This window comes from Episyrphus balteatus, chromosome 2 (genome assembly GCF_945859705.1).
Source record: "Episyrphus balteatus chromosome 2, idEpiBalt1.1, whole genome shotgun sequence".
Classification (NCBI taxonomy): Eukaryota; Metazoa; Arthropoda; class Insecta; order Diptera; family Syrphidae; genus Episyrphus; species Episyrphus balteatus.
The window spans coordinates 102,711,722-102,736,327 of NC_079135.1; positions in this window are offsets into that span (position 1 = coordinate 102,711,722).

Sequence of the window (24,606 nt, forward strand, 5' to 3'; positions counted from 1 at the left end):
TTTGTCCCTGCTTTATTTAAAACCTTCATCCCGAATTTTATTAGTGTAGTATGTTTTTCACATGGGTTTAGGTTATATTTTACTTGTTGAAGACAAAAAACAAGCACCCTTGTTTTTAATCGGCAATAACTTTTCTTAGAGCAATCGTATTGACTTTATTTTAATGTCATTAGATTCAGCATTAAAAAAATACCTTGAAAACATGTGTCCTATGATGATATTCGACAAACAATTTTTTTCAGTATATTTTTGACCTTCACCCCCTCCCACCAAACTTTTGTTATAGACTTTTTATGTACTTGGTTCTTATCCTAAAAGCAAACTTTTTGCCAAGTTTCATGAGTGTAACAATTTTTTTTTAATGCCTATTTTACCTGTACTAACGGAATTTAGGTACGGAACAAAAGAACTAAACAACCAAAATGTGTATAAAGTAATCTCAGAAATCCAATCAAAATGCTGTTTTAAATAGTAAATCAATGGGTTAGACTTAAAATTAATTGATTTTATTGGGAATATTAATTTATTCTATCTATTGTCCTTTTTTAACGATAGTTCGGGGAATACATTCTTCTTGTTCCACAAGAAGTGCTATTGATGTCAAATAAGCAACGCTTTTCACTCCTATTCATAAAAAAAGCCAATATTTTGCAGTTAGGAGATCTTGCAACTCATTGAACACGTTCATTTCTTCCCATCCAATGATAACCGTAATTTTCATCAGCCAATCTTAAAATTCGTGTCCTTAGTGGGCTGGAGCGTCATCTTGTTCGTAATATGAAGTAGTTTATTGAATCAGTGAAATATCCTGGAGAACCTCCATGAATTAATATTAGCAATAAAATAAAAAAAAAACGGGCTCTATCAAGCACACAAAATCAAGAAGAACTTTTTAAATAATTGTTGTTACTAGGTTTTAAACAGAAATGAACTTAAACTACAAAAATAAATTTTTAATTCGTACCCATTTTTTACTTAAGCAAAAAAAAAACATTTTTTAGAGATTTTACCTGGTGCAGGTTTTCCTAAATATCATAAAATCTATGAGTTCCATTATTGTTTTCTTCATAAGAATAAATTCATAAAACACTATGTTTATAACACATTTATCGAAGAAAATCGGCTCCAAAGTCAAAAATTATCATGGGTAAGAAAAAAAATAATTCCATTTAAAAATTAATATCTGAGCAACTAAAAAAGATTTGAATATTTTTTAAATGCAGGGACAAAGAATATCATTTTTTTTTAAAGTCAAGACATTAATGAAGTTTTGTATCATAAGTACTAACGGAGTTATTAACATTAACATGAGTAAAGGCATACCAAAGTAAGCGTTTTCTTAAATCATCGCTAAGGGGTATCAACTTTCCAGATAGAGAGTTACTGTGGAACAATTTTTTTCTTAGAATATACCCAAGAATCATCCCTCAAAAACTTCTTTTCTAATCGCGGGACACCCTGTATAAAAGAAACTCTCAGAAGTAAGGCTTATAAAAATATCGCCTTTGAAGTACCTAAATAGTAATACAACATTGAGGCACCTTGTTCTTCAAAGATAGTAGGTTTAAAAATGGGGGTGCCTTTTTGAAAATCAAAATAAATTGAACAAAGATGGGATGCCTTTGTAATAGTACCGTCAAAATTTTTTTTTTACAAAAGTTTTGATAGCAGGCATAAACTTGAAAATGTGCTATTTGAATTAAAAACAATAAAGTTTCTTCGTTTTGCATTTCGAATCGAACAGTTCCGGTTTAGCCTTAAGTCTAACCAAGTCTAACAGCACTTGCTTACGTTTTTTGACTTTTTTTTCAATTGACTTTCAGTCACTTTTATTCAAAATTTATGCAAATAAATGCAAAATATGCAAAAATATGCACTAACAATTGATTGCCATTTTAAAGGAAACCTCCTGATTCGTATACATAATTCGTTGCCATGCTTCCAAGCCTTCCAGATCATGTTATTTTTTACCTAATTTCATTGTAATGTATATGCTTGACTGAAACTTGTTCGTAAATCTTATAGATTTAGAGGCGGCTCAGATGCTCGAGCCCCCTCCAAATTCTGAAACTGCTATTTGTGTTTGTTTGAGTAAGAGCCTTAGCTGTAGCTGGGGGTTGGGTGGTTTTTTCGGATTTAAGCCCAATTCGAAATTCTTCAGATCACTTTTTAGTATAATACGTACGTCGAATACCATCACCGTTTAATTTTGCAAAAGTTCTCATGCAATCTCAATAAACACTTTTTTCAAAAATTATATAGGTACTTCAAAGCTATTGGAAATAGAAATATTTGATATCTCAAAATCTTAGTGGTCAACATATGTAACTAATGGTTTCTTTCAGCAATTGCCAGTTTGGACTTCGAATTCGGATTAAAAAAGCAACATATTACGAAAAAATATATATTTCGAATTAAACATCTAAAATAATTTGATGGAAAATTAGTTTCTAGACTTTCACTTTCTGCATTTTTTACTCATTTAGATTTTCTGATCGAATTCAATTCACATTATTTCGGTTAGTAAATTTGGGCCTTTTTCAATAAATCTATAATTTTTGGACAAAATATTATCATAACTTATTTGTGTCTCCTTTTTTTTTCTTTTGAATTCTTTTCCATTAAAATTGCCGATAAAATTGCATCCAGCAGTAATAATTTAACTTCAGAAACAAAATTAAAAAGGATGATCCTTCAGCTATGACAGTTCGAAGCAATTTCGAAGTTTTTGAAATTGATCCAAATGAAGAATATGATATTTTATTTCACGTGAAATTTAAAAGTGATTTCAATTCACTTTCGGTCGAATTGCGGAACATGGGCGTTTATATCGAAAATGGTGTTTGTCACACAAGAGCTTTGAAAACAGGAGGCAGTACCTACTACGAAGCTGTCGATGTCGAGAGCAGTTAAATGCTACTATACCACTTTCAGTACCCCAGCACAGCGCTTCACTCTCGATCAAAGGTGAATAAATTAGAGAGAAAAATTTTTCGTACCCCTCTAAAAAATTTTTGAAAAATTTTCTAGCCCCCTCCAAATTTTTTTCTGGATACGCCACTGTTGCATGGAAACCCGATCCCTAGTAATGTACAAGTCCTTCGATTGAATAATTTGCCTTTAAACAAATCTGCATTGTTTTCCGCTAGTCCAGAATTATTTTACAAGTTAAAATAAAATTCATTTTTATTTAATAACACTGGTAACTTTCGAATTAATTGTCTTCCTAACCTCAGGCAAACGAATTGCACAGTTTTGATATCGCAAAGTACCTAGATATCTTTTCGAAATTTCAAACGGCAATACTTTCTAATTAAAGAAATGCTTTAGATCACTTACTTAGGATTTTACAATATTCGGCTCTGATTTTACCAGCTTTCAGGTATTTATCAGCGGTTTAAAATATAAAACATATTCAGTTATATTTATTAGATTTTCTTAAATTGATTTTCGAAGGTTATTTTATGTGACTTAAGCTTGCTTAAATATTTAATAATATATATCATGACCCCCTCAAGTAGCACAAAAGTCAAAAATACACCAAAATATTTGGTGTATTTTTTGCACTTTCGTGATATACATTTTTAATAAAAAAAAATACACCATTTGCTCGTATATAATAAACTCCGGTTAAAAAAATATACTGATTTTTGGTGTACAAAAAACAAACAGTTTGATGAATTCTTCTCTCAAAGTATGGTGTCGTACTTCAACAAACGCATAACTTCTGCAATTGAAAATGTACGAAATGAAGAATGGAACACAAAATTAGAATTCCTAGAACCTGGTGCAAAACCTTTTTGGAATATAGTAAAAATAATTAAAAACAAAAATAGAAATATGCCGTTCTTGAAAACACAATCTGAAACATTATATACCGATTTTGAAAAAGCTGAAGAACTTGGCGCAGTTTTCTTAAAAAATCATAGGGTCTCTCAACACTTAGGAGAAAACACAACAAACGCACTAGTTGAAGAAGCTGTAGGAAATTTTAACAACTCAGAAATTATAACTCCTTCTCATTACTTTGTGAAAGACGATGACATTAAAAATATTGTTAAAGCATTAAAAGTAAGGAAAGTAGGTGGTATTGATAATATTAAAAACATTTATCTTAAAAATTTACCTCCGATCGGTTATGTTTATCTTACAACCATAATTAATGCTTGCCTCAAACAGCAATACTTTCCAAATTCTTGGAAAGAAGCTAAAGTGATACCCATCATTAAAGCAGGTAAACCTTTAGAAAGTCCCCAAAGTTACAGGCCAATTAGCCTTTTAAGTAGTGTAAGTAAAATCCTAGAAAAAGTCATTAAACAAAAAATAGGAAAGTTTATCTGTGATAAAGAAATCTTACCAGACCAGCAATTTGGATTTAGACAATTTCACAGCACCTCTCATCAAGTTAAGAGAATCTGCGAAATTGTCAAAAGAAATCGATCTCTAGATAGATCTAGTGGAATGATCATTTTAGACATCGAAAAAGCGTTTGATTCGGTCTGGCACAATGGCTTAGTTTACAAATTGTTGCATTATAAATTTCCACCTCACTTAAGTAAAATTGTTCAAAGTTTTCTGTCTAAACGTCGTTTTAAAGTGCATGTAAATTGTGGTGTTTCTAGTTTGTTTGAATTTAATTTTGGTGTTCCCCAGGGTTCTGTACTTGGGCCAATCTTATACAACATTTATACTTCAGATTTCCCGCATCTTGAAGATTGTGAATCAGCAATATTTGCTGATGATACAGCAATACTATCATCGCATAAGTTCAGTCTCAATATTGAGACGAATCTCAAAAATGCAATTGAAGTATTGGAACGTTATTACAACAAATGGAAAATTAAGCTTAACTTGGAAAAAATGCAAGCGATCTTTTTTTCAAGAAAAAGAAAAGCTTGCTATCTTCCAAGTAATCAGCTGCAAATCAGTGGTATAAATGTTGATTGGGAAAAATCAGTTAGATATCTTGGTGTATATCTTGATTCTAAATTAACGTTTCAGGAACATATAAATAAAACACTGAAAAAATAAGTGTAGCCATAAAAATGCTTTACCCATTTATTCATAGAAAGTCTCTGTTATCAAATAAAAATAAGATAATACTGCACAAAGTAATTTTTCAATCTATCTTTCTGTATGGATGTCCCGTTTGGGGAGATTGTGCAAAATGCCACATACAAAAGCTACAAATCTCGCAAAACAAGATTTTAAAAATGATGTTGAACCTACCATGGCATTATTCAACACAAGAACTACATAATAGAGCAGGTGTTGAATTGATTTACGAAAGAATTCAAAGATTAAATGAGCGATTTATATTAAAATGTAGTTTTGCTGAAAATAGCCTCATTAGTGAATACTGTTTATAAAAATAAAATAATTTTTTTTCTTAATTTTGTACGTATTTGTATCATTTAATGTTACGTATTTTGCTTGTAATTATATCTTTCTTTATTTTACTTACATGTTAATTATTTATTTATTTATTTTCTTTTTTTTTTTTAATTTATTGTTTATTTATTAATTTATTTGTTTTATTTATTTACGTGTTTATTTATTTATGTATATATTTTTTGTAATTATTATTTGTTTATTTATTTTTTTCAATTATATTTTTGTTTATTTGTTTCTTTATATATTTATTCATCTATTTATTTATTTATTTATATTTATATATATTTATTTTTAATACAAATTTTTAATCATCTAGTCATTTTAGTTTTAAGTTTTCTTCTTTTTTTTATATAAAAAATAAATAAAAACCAAAAAAAAAATCATAAAAAGAAAAAAAATTATATAAAAATATATAAAATATAAAAAAAAAAAATGTTAAATATATTACTATTATTGTTATTTATATATATATTTGTATATATATTTTATATATATTTTTTTTTTTTTAATTTAAATGAAGGTTTTTTCTTTCGTGTTTTCCTTCAAACTCTGTTATTATGTAAATAAATATTGTAAAAAAAAAATAATGTTTCAGTAGAAAGATATTATATATCAAATCTCTGTATGTAAAATGTGCGGTGGCAATCCTTGAAAAAAAAAATTATAACGAAATAAAGAAATCTAATCTAATCTAATCTGATGAATTCTAATTCACACCATTTCTTATGAAATAAATGAAAATGGATATTTATTCACTTTAATAATATTGCCATAAGAAACTAATGCCAAATTTTAAAACGAAACACATTTTGTCTACTAATTTTAGATACTAACCCCTCTAAAAATCGAGCGCCTCAAAAATGTCAATGAATTAATGATTTTTTTTTTCGATTTTAAAAATCAGTTTTTCAAAAATTATAATTCTTTTGTTGTTTTTACATTTTTTTAGAAGAGTTCTTTTATAATATAATATACCGAATCGAAAAAAACCAAGAATGCAAGATAATTAGGTCGATAAATATACTATTATAGTAAAATAATTAATAGCTGTCTTCTTTTTTTAAATGGCGGCCATTGAAAAATATGTCGTCTCCCACTTTTGCATTCTGGTAAATTTTATGTCCACAGGGTGTACTTCCTACACCAAAGAGAGTGTACAAAATATACCGTTCTGGTTGATTTCAGAATCGAATTATTTTATGCAACATTAATGGTATATTATAAAAACAACTGAATATCGGTGTATTTTTTGCACGGAATCTTAAAAAAATGTTGAAATTTTTACAGTGGTATAATGTTTAGTTTATACCAATATTTTTGAGAAATACACCATATTTTTTTCAATTTCCTCCAAATTACACCAAAATGAATTTACACCAATTTATACACCAGTGTGCTACTTGATCCCTGATATCTGCCATACCTTAATCAATACTAATCCCTTTTCATACAGAAAATATACCGCTCTTGTTAAAAGTGATCTTACTCTACTCCCGCAAGATACACACAACAAAAAAAAGTCTTATATCAAAGAAACTCATCCAATTTACCGACTTCGATTTATTGAATCGCATTCGACATTAATCCCATTCAACATTTAACCATGCGCAAAACAAATAAAGCCCTCGAGATCTTATTCCATATAGAATCCAGGCAAAAATCCTTCCATGAATCTTCTTCTTTTTTTTCTATATCCATTCGTTTTCTAAAACAAACAAATTCCAAAAAAAAAAGTCAGTGGTATCTCTTTGAAGGGGAAAAAAATAAACAAAAACAACAACAACTATGAAAAGACCACAACAAAAGGATTGAAGATGCCATTACACCCCATTGAATTGCTTCGTCTTTTATCAAGAAAATTGGGAATGAGATTCTGAGTGGAAGAGCGTGGTGGACTTATGGAGGTATAAAAAAAGAACAAAAAACAAGTTGAAAAAAATATAGGTAAAACTTGGAGAGCGTTAACATGGCCACAAAGGTGTCCCGCTGTGCTATTGAAATTATTATCAGCGCGACCAACCGACCGTGTTGTTGTTTCCGAAGGACTGATTTCCACAGAATATCTTTGGGATAAAGGTGGAATGATGGGACACACAACATGTGGATTGTGAACTTCTGGCTGGACTGTCGATAGTTTACGGTTGAATAAAGAGACAATAAATTTTGTATAAAAAGACTTTTTTTGATTCGAGGGGAAGAAAAGAAGAAATATTGCCACCGTGTTCTTTAACCTCAAAAAAACTCGACAAGATGACAATTGTTACAATAGGGTTTCATAGTAGGCTTCATAGCTTCGTTAATGTATTGAAGATCACTCTTTTCCTACCTGAAACCAGACGAAGACTATAAACCAAAAGCTTTTAGCCCAGTACCAACTGATTTGGTGAATCTAGTTTTGTCAATCCAACCCAAAATCTACGACAAATGTTAAACTATTTTGGCATCGAAGCAATAAAATGTTGTTTTTCTTGAGTCATCATCAAAATCAACTAAACGCACAGCATTCATAGCATTTCAAGATTCGAAATATCTGCATGCATCTCTAATTGCTAGCAAATTAATGAAGAAAAATTGCGACGCGGCCTCGTCTTCGTGTTCACTTGACCCTGACAGCTTCGCTCCTAGATGTTTTCCTTTCGGTTTGCATTCATTCAAAACATTCATTTTCGCATGTCCCGAAAATAGCTCGAAAACGCTAAGAAACTCGCTTGCAACGAAGTAACCGAAAAAGAGACAATATTTCGCATTTTCGCAATGTGTACGCATTTAATGAATTGTTAAGTCAATTCGGTTGACATTCCTCGTCCATCAAGACACTGCCACGCATATATCATTCCAATATAATTCACCATACACGCTTTTGTATGCAATCGGGTGTCTGTTCTAAGAATGTGCAATGCAACGCTGCCAATATTATATTCCGAATGCAAGGACTTGATAATGCTGTTGAAATTCTAAGAGTAGCAAATACGAAGAATTTCATTCATGCGTTGCATGAAAACGCACTAAAGTTTAAGTGGCAAATAATTATCTGTTGCATGTGTGATGTGTGTGCGGCGTGTAATTTTGTAATTGCTGACTGCCGAGAGAGAGTTCCATTGTTGGAAGCGGACGACCGACACGACGGATTTATGGATTGTAATTAGCTTGGAAGGCGTGTGTAATAAATTGGTGTAAATTTGTGGGATGGCGCAAACAAATGGCTGCCATTGATTGTCGGTGTAATGGGGTGTAATTGGTAAAGGACATTCTTTAAAAGAATGATGATAAATTCGTCATTAATTGAAAACAACACAATAATAATTGTTAGAAGACATTTTTGAAGAGGTCGGATTGATAATCAGGAACGATGAAATCATTAAAATTCATTCAAAAACTTTTATTTTTCAAAGTCTCATCCTTTTACCATTTTTTTTTACAGAATTTTTACGTCATGAAATGAAGACTTTTAAATGTGGCCTTTTTACTTCAGAAGGTCAGACTTTTTCCAACATGAAGTCCATATACAATATGAAGACTTTTTAATGAGGACTTTTTACTTCAGAAGGTAAGACTTCTTACATCATGAAATCCATATCCAATATGCAGACTTTTAAATGTGGCCTTTTTACTTCAGAAGGTCAGACTTTTTACGTCATGAAGTCCATATACAATATGAAGACTTTTTAATGAGGACTTTTTACTTCAAAAGGTCAGACTTTTTACATCATGAAGTCCATATACAATATAAAGACTTTTTAATGAGGACTTTTTACTTCAAAAGGTCAGACTTTTTACATCATGAAGTCCATATACAATATGAAGACTTTTTAATGAGGACTTTTTACTTCAGAAGGTCAGACTTTTTACATCATGAAATCCATATACAATATGAAGACTTTTTAATGAGGACTTTTTACTTCAGAAGGTAAGACTTCTTACATCATGAAATCCATATCCAATATGCAGACTTTTAAATGTGGCCTTTTTACTTCAGAAGGTCAGACTTTTTACGTCATGAAGTCCATATACAATATGAAGACTTTTTAATGAGGACTTTTTACTTCAAAAGGTCAGACTTTTTACATCATGAAGTCCATATACAATATGAAGACTTTTTAATGAGGACTTTTTACTTCAGAAGCTAAGACTTCTTACATCATGAAATCCATACACAATATGAAGACTTTTTAATGAGGACTTTTTACTTCAGAAGGTCAGACTTTTTACGTCATGAAGTCCATATACAATATGAAGACTTTTTAATGAGGACTTTTTACTTCTAAAGGTCAGACTTTTTACATCATGAAGTCCATATACAATATGAAGACTTTTTAATGAGGACTTTTTACTTCAGAAGGTCAGACTTTTTACATCATGAAGTATACAATATGAAGACTTTTTAATGAGGACTTTTTACTTCAGAAGGTCAGACTTTTTACATCATGAAGTCCATATACAATATAAAGACTTTTTAATGAGGACTTTTTACTTCAAAAGGTCAGACTTTTTACATCATGAAGTCCATATACAATATGAAGACTTTTTAATGAGGACTTTTTACTTCAGAAGGTCAGACTTTTTACAACATGACGTCCATATCCAATATGAAGACTTTTTAATGAGGACTTTTTACTTCAGAAGGTAAGACTTCTTACATCATGAAATCCATATACAATATGAAGACTTTTTAATGAGGACTTTTTACTTCAGAAGGTCAGACTTTTTACGTCATGAAGTCCATATACAATATGAAGACTTTTTAATGAGGACTTTTTACTTCAGAAGGTCAGACTTTTTACGTCATGAAGTCCATATACAATATGAAGACTTTTTAATGAGGACTTTTTACTTCAAAAGGTCAGACTTTTTACGTCATGAAGTCCATATACAATATGAAGACTTTTTAATGAGGACTTTTTACTTCAGAAGGTCAGACTTTTTACGTCATGAAGTCCATATACAATATGAAGACTTTTTAATGAGGACTTTTTACTTCAGAAGGTCAGACTTTTTACGTCATTAAGTCCATATACAATATGAAGACTTTTTAATGAGGACTTTTTACTTCAGAAGGTCAGACTTTTTACGTCATGAAGTCCATATACAATATGAAGACTTTTTAATGAGGACTTTTTACTTCAGAAGGTCAGACTTTTTACGTCATGAAGTCCATATACAATATGAAGACTTTTTAATGAGGACTTTTTACTTCAGAAGGTCAGACTTTTTACGTCATGAAGTCCATATATACAATATGAAGACTTTTTAATGATGACTTTTTACTTCAGAAGGTCAGACTTTTTACGTCATGAAGTCCATATACAATATAAAGACTTTTTAATGAGGACTTTTTACTTCAAAAGGTCAGACTTTTTACATCATGAAATCCATATACAATATGAAGACTTTTAAATGTGGCCTTTTTACTTCAAAAGGTCAGACTTTTTACATCATGAAGTCCATATACAATATGAAGACTTTTTAATGAGGACTTTTTACTTCAGAAGGTCAGACTTTTTACATCATGAAATCCATATACAATATGAAGACTTTTTAATGAGGACTTTTTACTTCAGAAGGTCAGACTTTTTACATCATGAAGTCCATATACAATATAAAGACTTTTTAATGAGGACTTTTTACTTCAAAAGGTCAGACTTTTTACATCATGAAGTCCATATACAATATGAAGACTTTTTAATGAGGACTTTTTACTTCAGAAGGTCAGACTTTTTACAACATGACGTCCATATCCAATATGAAGACTTTTTAATGAGGACTTTTTACTTCAGAAGGTAAGACTTCTTACATCATGAAATCCATATACAATATGAAGACTTTTTAATGAGGACTTTTTACTTCAGAAGGTCAGACTTTTTACGTCATGAAGTCCATATACAATATGAAGACTTTTTAATGAGGACTTTTTACTTCAGAAGGTCAGACTTTTTACGTCATGAAGTCCATATACAATATGAAGACTTTTTAATGAGGACTTTTTACTTCAAAAGGTCAGACTTTTTACATCATGAAGTCCATATAAAATATAAAGACTTTTTAATGAGGACTTTTTACTTCAAAAGGTCAGACTTTTTACATCATGAAGTCCATATACAATATGAAGACTTTTTAATGAGGACTTTTTACTTCAGAAGGTCAGACTTTTTACAACATGACGTCCATATCCAATATGAAGACTTTTTAATGAGGACTTTTTACTTCAGAAGGTAAGACTTCTTACATCATGAAATCCATATACAATATTAAGACTTTTTAATGAGGACTTTTTACTTCAGAAGGTCAGACTTTTTACGTCATGAAGTCCATATACAATATAAAGACTTTTTAATGAGGACTTTTTACTTCAAAAGGTCAGACTTTTTACATCATGAAATCCATATACAATATGAAGACTTTTTAATGAGGACTTTTTACTTCAGAAGGTCAGACTTTTTACGTCATGAAGTCCATATACAATATGAAGACTTTTTAATAATACCTTTTTTCTTCAGAAGGTCAGACTTTTTACGTCATCAAGTCCATATACAATATAAAGACTTTTTAATGAGGACTTTTTACTTCAAAAGGTCAGACTTTTTTCATCATGAAGTCCATATACAATATGAAGACTTTTTAATGAGGACTTTTTACTTCAGAAGGTCAGACTTTTTACATCATGGAGTCCATATACAATATGAAGACTTTTTAATGAGGACTTTTTACTTCAGAAGGTCAGACTTTTTACATCATGAAGTCCATATACAATATAATAACTTTTTAATGAGGACTTTTTACTTCAAAAGGTCAGACTTTTTACATCATGAAGTCCATATACAATATAAAGACTTTTTAATGAGGACTTTTTACTTCAAAAGGTCAGACTTTTTACATCATGAAGTCCATATACATTATGAAGACTTTTTAATGAGGACTTTTTACTTCAGAAGGTCAGACTTTTTACGTCATGAAGTCCATATACAATATAAAGACTTTTTAATGAGGACTTTTTACTTCAAAAGGTCAGACTTTTTACATCATGAAGTCCATATACATTATGAAGACTTTTTAATGAGGACTTTTTACTTCAGAAGGTCAGACTTTTTACGTCATGAAGTCCATATACAATATGAAGACTTTTTAATGAGGACTTTTTACTTCAGAAGGTCAGACTTTTTACATCATGAAGTCCATATACAATATGAAGACTTTTAAATGTGGCCTTTTTACTTCAAAAGGTCAGACTTTTTACGTCATGAAGTCCATATACAATATGAAGACTTTTTAATGACGACTTTTTACTTCAGAAGGTCAGACTTTTTACATCATGAAGTCCATATACAATATAAAGACTTTTTAATGAGGACTTTTTACTTCAAAAGGTCAGACTTTTTACATCATGAAGTCCATATACAATATGAAGACTTTTTAATGAGGACTTTTTACTTCAGAAGGTCAGACTTTTTACATCATGGAGTCCATATACAATATGAAGACTTTTTAATGTGGAATTTTTACTTCAGAAGGTCAGACTTTTTACATCATGAAATCCATATACAATATGAAGATTTTTTAATGAGACCTTTTTACTTCAGAAGGTCAGCTTTTTTACATCATGAGGTCCATTGACAATATGAAGACTTTTTAATAATACCTATTTTCTTCAGAAGGTCAGACTTTTTACGTCATCAAGTCCATATACAATATAAAGACTTTTTAATGAGGACTTTTTACTTCAAAAGGTCAGACTTTTTTCATCATGAAGTCCATATACAATATGAAGACTTTTTAATGAGGACTTTTTACTTCAGAAGGTAAGACTTCTTACATCATGAAATCCATATACAATATGAAGACTTTTTAATGAGGACTTTTTACTTCAGAAGGTCAGACTTTTTACATCATGAAGTCCATATACAATATAAAGACTTTTTAATGAATACTTTTTACTTCAAAAGTCAGACTTTTTACATCATGAAGTCCAAATACAATATGAAGACTTTTAAATGTGGCCTTTTTACTTCAGAAGGTCAGACTTTTTACATCATGAAATCCATATACAATATGAAGACTTTTTAATGAGGACTTTTTACTTCAGAAAGTCAGACTTTTTACATCATGAAGTCCATATACAATATGAAGACTTTTTAATGAGGCCTTTTTACTTCAGAAGGTCAGACTTTTTACATCATGAAGTCCATATACAATATGAAGACTTTTTAATGAGGACTTTTTACTTCAGAAGGTAAGACTTCTTACATCATGAAATCCATATACAATATGAAGACTTTTTAATGAGGACTTTTTACTTCAGAAGGTCAGACTTTTTACATCATGAAGTCCATATACAATATGAAGACTTTTTAATGAGGACTTTTTACTTCAGAAGGTAAGACTTCTTACATCATGAAATCCATATACAATATGAAGATTTTTTAATGAGACCTTTTTACTTCAGAAGGTCAGCTTTTTTACATCATGAGGTCCATTGACAATATGAAGACTTTTTAATAATACCTTTTTTCTTCAGAAGGTCAGACTTTTTACGTCATCAAGTCCATATACAATATAAAGACTTTTTAATGAGGACTTTTTACTTCAAAAGGTCAGACTTTTTTCATCATGAAGTCCATATACAATATGAAGACTTTTTAATGAGGACTTTTTACTTCAGAAGGTAAGACTTCTTACATCATGAAATCCATATACAATATGAAGACTTTTTAATGAGGACTTTTTACTTCAGAAGGTCAGACTTTTTACATCATGAAGTCCATATACAATATAAAGACTTTTTAATGAATACTTTTTACTTCAAAAGGTCAGACTTTTTACATCATGAAGTCCAAATACAATATGAAGACTTTTAAATGTGGCCTTTTTACTTCAGAAGGTCAGACTTTTTACATCATGAAGTCCATATACAATATGAAGACTTTTTAATGAGGACTTTTTACTTCAGAAAGTCAGACTTTTTACATCATGAAGTCCATATACAATATGAAGACTTTTTAATGAGGCCTTTTTACTTCAGAAGGTCAGACTTTTTACATCATGAAGTCCATATACAATATGAAGACTTTTTAATGAGGACTTTTTACTTCAGAAAGTCAGACTTTTTATATCATGAAGTCCATATACAATATGAAGACTTTTTAATGAGGACTTTTTACTTCAGAAAGTCAAACTTTTTACATCATGAAGTCCATATACAATATGAAGACTTTTTAATGAGGCCTTTTTACTTCAGAAAGTCAGACTTTTTACATCATGAAGTCCATATACAATATGAAGACTTTTTAATGAAGACTTTTTACTTCAGAAAGTCAGACTTTTTACATCATGAAGTCCATATACAATATGAAGACTTTTTAATGAGGCCTTTTTACTTCAGAAAGTCAGACTTTTTACATCATGAAGTCCATATACAATATGAAGACTTTTTAATGAGGCCTTTTTACTTCAGAAGGTCAGACTTTTTACATCATGAAGTCCATATACAATATGAAGACTTTTTAATGAGGCCTTTTTACTTCAGAAAGTCGGACTTTTTACATCATGAAGTCCATATACAATATGAAGACTTTTTAATGAGGACTTTTTACTTCAAAAGGTCAGACTTCTTACATCATGAAGTCCATATACAATATGAAGACTTTTAATGGGGCCTTTTTACTTCAGAAAGTCAGACTTTTTACATCATGAAGTCCATATACAATATGAAGACTTTTAAATGTGGCCATTTTACTTCAGAAGGTCAGACTTTTTACAACATGGAGACTTTTTAATGAAGACTTTTTACTTCAGAAAGTCAGACTTTTTACATCATGAAATCCATATACAATATGAAGACTTTTTAATGAGGACTTTTTACTTCAGAAGGTCAGACTTTTTACATCATGGAGTCCATATACAATATGAAGACTTTTTAATGTGGAATTTTTACTTCAGAAGGTCAGACTTTTTACATCATGAAATCCATATACAATATGAAGATTTTTTAATGAGACCTTTTTACTTCAGAAGGTCAGCTTTTTTACATCATGAGGTCCATTGACAATATGAAGACTTTTTAATAATACCTATTTTCTTCAGAAGGTCAGACTTTTTACGTCATCAAGTCCATATACAATATAAAGACTTTTTAATGAGGACTTTTTACTTCAAAAGGTCAGACTTTTTTCATCATGAAGTCCATATACAATATGAAGACTTTTTAATGAGGACTTTTTACTTCAGAAGGTAAGACTTCTTACATCATGAAATCCATATACAATATGAAGACTTTTTAATGAGGACTTTTTACTTCAGAAGGTCAGACTTTTTACATCATGAAGTCCATATACAATATAAAGACTTTTTAATGAATACTTTTTACTTCAAAAGTCAGACTTTTTACATCATGAAGTCCAAATACAATATGAAGACTTTTAAATGTGGCCTTTTTACTTCAGAAGGTCAGACTTTTTACATCATGAAATCCATATACAATATGAAGACTTTTTAATGAGGACTTTTTACTTCAGAAAGTCAGACTTTTTACATCATGAAGTCCATATACAATATGAAGACTTTTTAATGAGGCCTTTTTACTTCAGAAGGTCAGACTTTTTACATCATGAAGTCCATATACAATATGAAGACTTTTTAATGAGGACTTTTTACTTCAGAAGGTAAGACTTCTTACATCATGAAATCCATATACAATATGAAGACTTTTTAATGAGGACTTTTTACTTCAGAAGGTCAGACTTTTTACATCATGAAGTCCATATACAATATGAAGACTTTTTAATGAGGACTTTTTACTTCAGAAGGTAAGACTTCTTACATCATGAAATCCATATACAATATGAAGATTTTTTAATGAGACCTTTTTACTTCAGAAGGTCAGCTTTTTTACATCATGAGGTCCATTGACAATATGAAGACTTTTTAATAATACCTTTTTTCTTCAGAAGGTCAGACTTTTTACGTCATCAAGTCCATATACAATATAAAGACTTTTTAATGAGGACTTTTTACTTCAAAAGGTCAGACTTTTTTCATCATGAAGTCCATATACAATATGAAGACTTTTTAATGAGGACTTTTTACTTCAGAAGGTAAGACTTCTTACATCATGAAATCCATATACAATATGAAGACTTTTTAATGAGTACTTTTTACTTCAGAAGGTCAGACTTTTTACATCATGAAGTCCATATACAATATAAAGACTTTTTAATGAATACTTTTTACTTCAAAAGGTCAGACTTTTTACATCATGAAGTCCAAATACAATATGAAGACTTTTAAATGTGGCCTTTTTACTTCAGAAGGTCAGACTTTTTACATCATGAAGTCCATATACAATATGAAGACTTTTTAATGAGGACTTTTTACTTCAGAAAGTCAGACTTTTTACATCATGAAGTCCATATACAATATGAAGACTTTTTAATGAGGCCTTTTTACTTCAGAAGGTCAGACTTTTTACATCATGAAGTCCATATACAATATGAAGACTTTTTAATGAGGACTTTTTACTTCAGAAAGTCAGACTTTTTATATCATGAAGTCCATATACAATATGAAGACTTTTTAATGAGGACTTTTTACTTCAGAAAGTCAAACTTTTTACATCATGAAGTCCATATACAATATGAAGACTTTTTAATGAGGCCTTTTTACTTCAGAAAGTCAGACTTTTTACATCATGAAGTCCATATACAATATGAAGACTTTTTAATGAAGACTTTTTACTTCAGAAAGTCAGACTTTTTACATCATGAAGTCCATATACAATATGAAGACTTTTTAATGAGGCCTTTTTACTTCAGAAAGTCAGACTTTTTACATCATGAAGTCCATATACAATATGAAGACTTTTTAATGAGGCCTTTTTACTTCAGAAGGTCAGACTTTTTACATCATGAAGTCCATATACAATATGAAGACTTTTTAATGAGGCCTTTTTACTTCAGAAAGTCGGACTTTTTACATCATGAAGTCCATATACAATATGAAGACTTTTTAATGAGGACTTTTTACTTCAAAAGGTCAGACTTCTTACATCATGAAGTCCATATACAATATGAAGACTTTTAATGGGGCCTTTTTACTTCAGAAAGTCAGACTTTTTACATCATGAAGTCCATATACAATATGAAGACTTTTAAATGTGGCCATTTTACTTCAGAAGGTCAGACTTTTTACAACATGGAGACTTTTTAATGAAGACTTTTTACTTCAGAAAGTCAGACTTTTTACATCATGAAATCCATATACAATATGAAGACTTTTTAATGAGGATTTTTTACTTCAGAAGGTAAGACTTTTTACGTCATGAAGTCCATATACAATATGAAGACTTTTTAATGAGGACTTTTTACTTCAGAAAGTCAGACTTTTTACATCATGAAGTCCATATACAATATGAAGACTTTTAAATGTGGCCATTTTACTTCAGAAGGTCAGACTTTTTACATCATGAAGTCCATATACAATATGAAGACTTTTTAATGAGGACTTTTTACTTCAGAAGGTCAGACTTTTTACATCATGAAATCCATATACAATATGAAGACTTTTTAATGTGGAATTTTTACTTCAGAAGGTCAGACTTTTTACATCATGAAGTCCATATACAATATGAAGACTTTTCAATGAGGACTTTTTACTTCAGAAGGTCAGACTTTTTACATCATGAAGTCCATATACAATATGAAGACTTTTTAATGAGGACTTTTTACTTCAGAAGGTCAGACTTTTTACATCATGAAATCCATATACAATATGAAGACTTTTTAATGTGGAATTTTTACTTCAGAAGGTCAGACTTTTTACATCATGAAGTCCATATACAATATGAAGACTTTTCAATGAGGACTTTTTACTTCAGAAGGTCAGACTTTTTACATCATGAAGTCCATATACAATATGAAGACTTTTTAATGAGGACTTTTTACTTCAGAAAGTCAGACTTTTTACATCATGAAGTCCATATACAATATGAAGACTTTTAAATGTGGCCTTTTTACTTCAGAAGGTCAGACTTTTTACATCATAAAATCCTTATACAATATAAAGACTTTTAAATGTGGCATTTTTACATGGAGTCCATATAAAATATGAAGACTTTTAAATGTGGCCATTTTACTTCAGAAGGTCAGACTTTTTACAACATGGAGTCCATATACAATATGAAGACTTTTTAATGAAGACTTTTTACTTCAGAAGGTCAGACTTTTTACATCATGAAGTCCATATACAATATGAAGACTTTTTAATGAGGACTTTTTACTTTAGAAGGTCAGACTTTTTACATCATGAAATCCATATACAATATGAAGACTTTTTAATGTGGAATTTTTACTTCAGAAGGTCAGACTTTTTACATCATGAAGTCCATATACAATATGAAGACTTTTCAATGAGGACTTTTTACTTCAGAAGGTCAGACTTTTTACATCATGAAGTCCATATACAATATGAAGACTTTTTAATGAGGACTTTTTACTTCAGAAGGTCAGACTTTTTACATCATGAAATCCATATACAATATGAAGACTTTTTAATGTGGAATTTTTACTTCAGAAGGTCAGACTTTTTACATCATGAAGTCCATATACAATATGAAGACTTTTCAATGAGGACTTTTTACTTCAGAAGGTCAGACTTTTTACATCATGAAGTCCATATACAATATGAAGACTTTTTAATGAGGACTTTTTACTTCAGAAAGTCAGACTTTTTACATCATGAAGTCCATATACAATATGAAGACTTTTAAATGTGGCCTTTTTACTTCAGAAGGTCAGACTTTTTACATCATAAAATCCTAATACAATATAAAGACTTTTAAATGTGGCATTTTTACATGGAGTCCATATAAAATATGAAGACTTTTAAATGTGGCCATTTTACTTCAGAAGGTCAGACTTTTTACAACATGGAGTCCATATACAATATGAAGACTTTTTAATGAAGACTTTTTACTTCAGAAGGTCAGACTTTTTACATCATGAAGTCCATATACAATATGAAGACTTTTTAATGAGGACTTTTTACTTCAGAAGGTCAGACTTTTTACATCATGAAATCCATATACAATATGAAGACTTTTTAATGTGGAATTTTTACTTCAGAAGGTCAGACTTTTTACATCATGAAGTCCATATACAATATGAAGACTTTTCAATGAGGACTTTTTACTTCAGAAGGTCAGACTTTTTACATCATGAAGTCCATATACAATATGAAGACTTTTTAATGAGGACTTTTTACTTCAGAAGGTCAGACTTTTTACATCATGAAATCCATATACAATATGAAGACTTTTTAATGTGGAATTTTTACTTCAGAAGGTCAGACTTTTTACATCATGAAGTCCATATACAATATGAAGACTTTTCAATGAGGACTTTTTACTTCAGAAGGTCAGACTTTTTACATCATGAAGTCCATATACAATATGAAGACTTTTTAATGAGGACTTTTTACTTCAGAAAGTCAGACTTTTTACATCATGAAGTCCATATACAATATGAAGACTTTTAAATGTGGCCTTTTTACTTCAGAAGGTCAGACTTTTTACATCATAAAATCCTTATACAATATAAAGACTTTTAAATGTGGCTTTTTTACATGGAGTCCATATAAAATATGAAGACTTTTAAATGTGGCCATTTTACTTCAGAAGGTCAGACTTTTTACAACATGGAGTCCATATACAATATGAAGACTTTTTAATGAAGACTTTTTACTTCAGAAGGTCAGACTTTTTACATCATGAAGTCCATATACAATATGAAGACTTTTTAATGAGGACTTTTTACTTCAGAAGGTCAGACTTTTTACATCATGAAGTCCATATACAATATGAAGACTTTTCAATGAGGACTTTTTACTTCAGAAGGTCAGACTTTTTACATCATGAAGTCCATATAGAATATGAAGACTTTTTAGTGAGACCTTTTTACTTCAGAAGGTCAGACAAAAAAACTTAACAGTCCCTTGTACGGAAATATCCTTACCGCTGATAAAATCTCTTACAAACCTTCAGGATCCTTGCTCCTCAACACATTGCTGTTTTTTGATCTCCATGTTCAATCGAACACATCTCAATTTACATGCTCAAGTGAACTTTATTTTTTTGCACCTTTCTTCACAAAAACTATAATATTTTTGCAAGGATCACATTTTTGAAATTCTCCAAATGCACAAACCAATTACCAGATGTTTGCTTGTGTGTACATTAAGCTGACGAAATAATGTATCCTTATCCTTGAATCGATCAAAGAACGGCTGTTTCTTATAACGAAAATCCTTTTTTGCTAAAACAAAATTTCCTCTTTATATTTTGACGGCAATCTATCCGTGTACATCTCAATATCCGACATATGTTCCCGACTTTCAAAAAAAAGATCTCATTTGGTGAATTTACAAAAATATGCCAAAACACTGCGATGTGTGTGCTAACAAAAGAATAAGGACCTCCGCATCCATTATTATGTGCATAATTGTTGCTATCATCCATGTAATCAAGTTTGTTCGGCACCAGAATAACAAAAGGACAATGCCATTGCCTTCTCATGTTTTTACTACCCTCTCTCTTTCTTTGTATCGACAATAAAATTGGTAACAATGGTATCCTGCTGTCATTGTTATTTCAAGAGTACTCTTATTTTTATGAGAGAGTCCTTTCAAGAGGGGATCTCGAAAATTGTTGAAATTAGAAAGTGAAGTGCATTAGCGCTTAAGGGCTCACTCGCCAAACAACCCCTCAGTTTTCTAATACTGTAAGATGGTTTCGGGTGTGTTGGTGCGTAAAGTATAAATCCCGTTATTGTGTACACGGTTGTACCATTTTACAGCCATAACCCATAAGAATGAAACCGAAAATTCCACTCGGTATCAGATTTCGGTTGATCACAAAGAAAAGAGGCTGTGACACATGATTAGATCAAATTTGACGTGAGTGAATGAGTGATAGGTGAGAGATGTTTGAGGCGGAAAATGGAGGAGGGGGTTTTGTTCGAAGGGATGTCTGTTTTTGCAGAGGTGAATGATTGCATTATGTTTTGTTGTATCGGCGAGTATATTAGTGATTGTAGCATATTTTTGCCAGTAATTAGGATTTGTGTTGACATTAGTTCAATTTGTTTTTGATGACAGCTGGAGGGTGCGTGCGGTAAAAAAAATGACAGCTTGTAGTAATTTGTATGACCCTCAGGGAAATATGACGTAAAACTATTAAATATTTATTGGAAATTGGTTTTAGAATTGCTAACTTATTAATGCAAAGTAGTTCAGCTGAAAGAATTCTTAGTGACGTCATCTTATCAATCGCCTGTTGGTCTACATATATGTCAAAGAAAAATCAACGAAAGTATAATGGAGGTCCGAACGATTTAAATAACTAACTAGGACTCGGAATATTTTCTGATGGAATGCATGAGTTAAAAAGTCTAAAGGGTTTCAAACGTATAAAGCCTGACCTTCTGAAGTATAATGACCTCATAAGGGTTAAGACCATAGAAGATAAAAGTTTTCATGAAATGTAAGGACCTCAAGAAGTTAAAAGACCACAATAAGTATAAGATCTTAGAAAAAAAAGTCTTCATGAAGTATATACGGACCTTAAGAAACATAAAGTCTGACATTTTCAAACAAAAAAGACGTCTTGATGCGATGAGATCCTCGAAAAAAGTCTTCATAATATATAAGGCCTTCAAGAAGTATGAGGTCCAAACTGGATGAGATTTTATAAAATATTAGTACCTCAAGAAATAAAAAAAAAATGATCTTCTAAAGACAAAAGTCTTCATAATGTACTAAGGATCATAATTTTGATCTCAAGAAGCATAAAGTCTGAAATTCTGAAATAAAAGACCTCATGATGGATGAGACCTTAGAGTTAAAACTCTTCATGATGTATTAAAACCTCAAGACACTAAAGTCGGATCTTCTTAAGTAAAAAAATGTCATGATGGCTAAGACCTTTGACAAAAAAAAAGTCTTCATGTAGTATTAGGACCTCAATAAGTATAAAGTCCGACATTCTGATGTTAAAAGGTCCCTTTTGCTGGATGAAACCTTAAAAGACAAAAACTCTTCATAAAGTATAAGGATCCTCATAAAGGATGAGACCTTAGAAAATTGAAAGTCTTCTGGAAGTAAAAAGATCACATGATGGATGAGACCTTAGAAAATAAAAAATTTATGAAGTTTAGGACCTCAAGAAATATATAAATTAAACGACTTCACGATGTTTGAGATCATAGAAAATACAAATTTTTTAAGTTTAAGACCAAGATGGCGGTCAAAAGGTGAATTTCGCCAACTGTATAAAAATTTTTTTTTTAAATGCCTTAATACCAAGATGTATAATATTCTATGAGCTTAGGCACACCCAAAATTTAATTTGGATTTCTGTCATTCAAATGCATAGTGATTGAGTGACATAAAACAAAATAAAATAAAACTGTCCATCATTTATCATATCATATTCAAAATACCTGCCTCGCTTTTTCCCTCTCAGGCATTTTTCATATAAATATGCGACTAATATACATCACTTTCATCGTTAACTCTTTTATTTGATGGACTTGCCTCTGTAAAGGCCTCTTGAGAGGCGTCTCAGTCTAATTAACCTTTCAATTTATTTCAATTTTTATTCGTGCGCCACAAAATCATCATCACAATGTTATCGTGTCAAATTAATTCTGTCTTCCACTCGCCTGGGAGCCAGAGTCGATTTTTTTTTTAATTGGTTTCAGTGGTCCACTCATCTTGAACGCAGACATCCATCAACCTGCCACAGGTAAGGAATATTATAAGATCTAGAAGACAACTCTGTGTGATAGTATGGTCCAATTGAATATTACTCTCGCCCATATTCCTCCAAGCTTCGTTTTTACAAAACAGACACGAGACCTAATTACTGAGCCTTGTATGGTGGCTTCTTTCGTTGAATCTTTTAAAAGTTAATCATGACATGTTGGACGCCGCTCTTGGGGCCCAGAAAAGACGACAACATTCCACCAAAGTGGAAGACCCCTCTGGGTTAATTCGAGACTTTTTTGTTGTTTGCTTGGCGTCTTACAAAAATAAGCCTACCACATGACTCTGATGGTTGGCTCCTTCCAAAAGGTGAACACTGCAGGCGTTGCAGTTTGGTGGAAAGAAATTTCACCTGCGGCTTTTGGTTCACCTTAAGGGTCGCACTGTGGAAGCGCCCTGATGGACTTATGTCCCGCTCAGACGATGTTCCCCATCGTGCATTGGGGCTCTTGCAACTTGGATTATCCGGTGGTACATCGCGAGACCATGACAGCGCATGGAATTATGATTGACGTAATGTTTATTATAATCCTATGCTGTTTCGTCTAATCCCGCAGTCTTCGCGTAGTCAGTCGCATAAGGCCAGCCACAGTCAACATGCTTCTGGCTGGCTATAATGATAATGTTTGGGGATTTGAATTGTCTATCGTTGGTCTGCCTATGGAAGTACCATCAACCAGCAGCTATATGGTGAGATTCGTCGGGATCACGACGTGGAATTCGCTTTCTACCTTCATCAACGTTTCCAGCTCTTCTTCTGACATTTGCGAATGCTGTTTTCTATCTTTTTTTTTTTTTCATTTTTGGGTTCCCAGTGATGGTTCCTTGTAACTTAGGTTGTTAGAAGAAAAAAGTATCAAATTCCCATGTTCGGATATTCTTCTTCTACGTTTTAATAGTTTTTTTTTGTGTATTATTTTTCTTTAAATCTTTTCAGTTGTTGTTTTTTTTTTTTAAAGAGTTGTCATGATGATAAGGCCTATCAACCTCTTTGTTGGTGAGACTGCCAGATGTTTGTAAGGGAGATTTTGTGTTATGTTTCTAAGTTTGCATGGAGTCGTTTCGATTTAAATTTAATTAAAAATGATTTGGAAATTAAATTCTAACTTAACTGGACACTGCTATCAACTTATCAACTTATGCAATTCTCATTATTTATATATTTTTTATTTAATAGTATTTTAGCAGTCAATTTTGTCAATTTTTTTACATGCAAAAGTATACCTATGCAAAAAAAAAGTAAAATCACACAATTTTTCATGAAAAAAAGTTAACTTTTTTTTCTTCCCACATCATTTTGTCAATATTTTTACATGACAACCTATAATAAATTTTATATCATCTGAAAGATTATTGTTTCTTCTCTTAAAATATACCTCAATCATATCTGTACAACATCTACAAAAG